The following is a 4,298-nucleotide window of genomic DNA, read 5'->3' as shown; positions in this document are numbered from 1 at the left end:
GGTTGTAATCTCAAATGCATGTTTTCCCTATTTACTATGCACCCAGTCTGCTTTCTTGCTATCTAGCGACCTCATCAAATCACCTTGCTGTGACACTATCTGCACAGCTTTCCATGTGAAGGTCAAAGTGGAGCATGGCGTTTGCTTTAAGAGGTGCATTGAAGCCCTGACATGAGTCATGCGTAAGTGTTCCTCTGGCTCTGTGCTTTTCCTCTTCTCCATCTGCACCTTTTCTCTGTATCATGTGCTTGTAGAAGAACGGCTCACTCCTTTACCCCACATCATCCTCTCATTTCCTCCCCTCCTTCTCTCTCTCAGCCTCTCTTTCTCCCTCTTTCCCCGCACCACCCTTTTCACACAGTCTCTGGTACCTTGCCATACGTGTCAGCTGTGCCAGCACCCCTCCCCTCCCTTTTATCCTCCTCCTCTCAGCCCCCAGGCCCCGGACCCCCCGCGTGCGCCACCCCCTCCTCTGCTCCCCCTGTGAGGCGCCGGCTTTGTAGGCTAATTAGCAGTGAAATTGGTGAATTGCAGGCTCGGGCACACATGCACAGACACTTCAGCTGCAGCAAGCGCCACTTTAGGCACTGAAAGGACCCTGGAATACAGAACACAGAGAGAGAGAGAGAGGGGTGAAAGAGGGGTGAGGAGAAAGAGAGAGAAAGAAAAGAGAGATGTGAGAAGAGCGAGAGAGTTTCCCCATATGACTGGACTGGTTTGGACTCATTCTCTCTTTCATACTATCTCAAGCTTCTTTAAGTTTTATCTCTTACGCCACATGTATTTCATAGTTCATTTGTCATATCCTGTCTGTCAACCTGTTGTTGTTCGTTTTTAGGTCTTTGTGATGGTTTGTCGTCATACACAATCTGCCGGTTCAGTATATAATTTCGCGTTGGGAAAGATGGTGTGTATACCATGCCACAGTAGAAATGGCTGAGCTTTTGCTATAAATAATACAATACAAATTCCAAATTAAAGGAGAAAATAAAATAATACAATGTTTGATTATTAACATAGAAAATAATTAAGTTTGATAAACCAAACGAAGGGGAATTAATTTTAATGGTTATTAAAATTTTAAATAAAATCTTTTTGATCTTAAGCATCATTATGAAAGATTTTGGTCGTACCATTGACTGCAAACATTATGTTAAAAATCTGGTTTATTCTGCATATATGATGCTTATCGTCTCCTTAATCCTCTCTCTCTCTCTCTCATATATATATGTGTGTATCCTCTAAAAACTGCTGGGTTTAATACAACCCAGTGCTGCGTAAAATGGTTGTTTTCACCCTTCTGGGCAGTAATCCAACCGCTGGGTCAAAGCAACCCAATCGCTGATTTTTTCCATATTTAACCCAGCATTGTTTAGTGTGTATATATTTACAGTGCATTCAGAAAGTATTCAGAACCCCTTCACTTTTTTCAGATTTGTTATATTGTAGCCTGATACTACAAATGTTTACACTACTTACCTTATAATGACAAAGTGGAAACAGAATGTCTGTAAATGTATTAAAAAGTAAAAATACCTAAAATGATTGAAGGCTGTAATTGCTGCCAAAGATGCTTCAACTAGGTACAGAGTAAAAGATCTGAATACTTTTGTACATGTGATATTTCAGTTTTTTTTTCTTTTTAATAAATGTACAGACATTACTAAAATTCTGTTTTCCCTTGTTATGAGGTACAGAGTGTACAAACCCGATTCCAAGAAAGTTGGGACACTACAAATTGTGAGTAAAAAAAGGAATGGAATAATTTACAAATCTCATAAACTTATATTTTATTCACAATAGAATATAGATAACATATCAAATGTTGAAAGTGAGACATTTTGAAATGTCATGCCAAATATTGGCTCATTTTGGATTTCATGAGAGCTACACATTCCAAAATAGTTGGGACAGGTAGCAATAAGAGGCTGGAAAAGTTAAATGTCCATATAAGGGATAGATAGATGGTGTGTCCTTTAAAAGCTGGAGGACCAATTGGCAACTTATTAGGTCATTTGGCAACATGATTGGGTATTAAAAGAGCCTCTCAGAGTGGCAGTGTCTCTCAGAAGTCAAGATGGGCAGAGGATCACCAATTCCCACAATGCTGCGGTGGATAATAGTGGAGCAATATCAGAAAGGAGTTTCTCAGAGAAAAACTGCTAAGAGTTTGAAGTTATCATCATCTACAGTGCATAATATCATCCAAAGATTCAGAGAATCTGGAACAATCTCTGTGCGTAAGGGTCAAGGCCGGAAAGCCATACTGGATGCCCGTGATCTTCTGGCCCTTAGACGGCACTGAATCACATACAGGAATGCTACTGTAATGGAAATCACAACATGGGCTCAGGAATACTTCAAGAAAACATTGTTGGTGAACACAATCCACCGTGCCATTCGCCGTTGCCAGCTAAAGCTCTATAGCTCAAAAAAGAAGCCATATCTAAACATGATCCAGAAGCGCAGGAGTTTTCTCTGGGCCAATGCTCATTTAAAATGGATTGTGGCAAAGTGGAAAACTGTTCTGTGTTCAGACGAATTTAAATTTGAAGTTCTTTTTGGAAAACTGGGACGCCATGTCATATGGACTAAAGAGGACAAGGACAACCCAAGTTGTTATCAGCGCTCAGTTCAGAAGCCTGCATCTCTGATAGCATGGGGTTGCATGAGTAGTCAGCTGCAAATATGTCTTGACCCCAAAAAAATTCTAACAAAAGGTTTCTCAGTGGTTTACAGTAGTATCAAATGTACTTAAAAACATACTAAAAGTTTACCAAAGTTTGACTGCAAGAAAGGCCCCGTTTTCAAAATGGCAGCCGCCAGGTCCTTAAAATGACCATTACTCCTTTGTATTCCTCCTAGACCAGAAATATTGGTGCCTGATACATGTTTTGGCCATGTAATATTCTAATTAACATATTTGCATGATAGATAAGTGATCACAAATCCAATTATACATTAAAGCAACTGGTTACAAGCATATTTATGGGAAAATAAGTAAAATTTCCCTTAAGTACAGGCACATGTAAATAAATTAGAATATCATGGAAAAGTTCTTTGTTTTTTTGTAATTTAATTTAAAAAAGCAAACTTTTATATTGTAGATTCATTGCACACAAACTGAAATATTTAAACAGTTTTTTGTTTGAGTTCTGATGGTTACGACTTACAGCTTCAGTATCTCAAAAAATTTGAATATCTTCTCAAAGATCAATCAAAAAAACAAAACAGAAATGTTCAAGATCTCCAAAGTAGGTTTAATAATGCACTCAATACTTGGTTGAGGCTCCTTTTGCAATTACTGTCTGTGGCACTGCAGGTTGCTTTGATAGCGGTCTTCAGCTCCTCTGTATTGTTTTTCAGATGTTACTTATCTTCCTCTTCACAATACCCCATAGATTCTCTGTGAAGTTCAGGTCAGGTGAGTTCGCTGGCCAATCAAGCACAGTAATATCATGGTCAGCAAACCACTTGGAAGTGGTTTTGGCACTGTGGGCAGGTGCTAAATTCCTGCTGCAAAACTAAATCAGCATCTCCATTAAGCTTGTCAGCAGATGGAAGCATAAAGTGCTCCAAAATCTCCTGGTAGATGGCTGCATTGATTTTGGACTTGATAAAACAAAATGAACCAACACCAGCAGACGTCACAGCACTAAAATCATCACTGACTTCGGAAACTTTAACCTGGACTTTGGATTCTGTGCCTCTCCAGTCTTCCTCCAGACCTTGATATCCAAATGAAATGCAAAATTTACTTTCATCTGAAAGGAGGAATGTTGACCACTGAGCAACAGTCCAGTTATTTTCTCCTTACCCCAGGTAAGATGTTGTTTCTGATTCAGGAGAGGCTTGGTTCTAGGAATGTGACAGCTGTAGCCCATTTCCTGAAGACGTCTGTGTGTTGTGGCTCTTGATGCACTGCTTCAGTCGACTCATTGTGAAGTTCTCCCAAGTTCTTGAATCTGATTTTCCTGACAATCTTCCCAAGGCTGTGGTCATCCCTGCTGCTTGTGCACCTTTTCCTACCACACTTTTTCCTTCCAGTCAACTTTCTATAAATATATTTTGATACAGCACTCTGTGAACAGCCAGCCCTTTCAGCAATGACCTTCTGAGGCTTACCCTCCTTGTGGAGGGGGTCAATGATTGTCTTCTGGACAACTGTCAAGTCGTTAGTCTTTCCCATAATTGTGGTTGCATGTTCTGAACTAGCCTAGGAGGTACCCAGTATTTATACTCATAATTAATAAAACTAATCAAGCTCAAAATGGAATATTCAAATTTTTTGAGATACT

This window comes from Carassius carassius, chromosome 36 (genome assembly GCF_963082965.1).
Source record: "Carassius carassius chromosome 36, fCarCar2.1, whole genome shotgun sequence".
Lineage (NCBI taxonomy): Eukaryota > Metazoa > Chordata > Actinopteri > Cypriniformes > Cyprinidae > Carassius > Carassius carassius.
Note: the sequence above shows the minus strand (reverse complement) of the source record.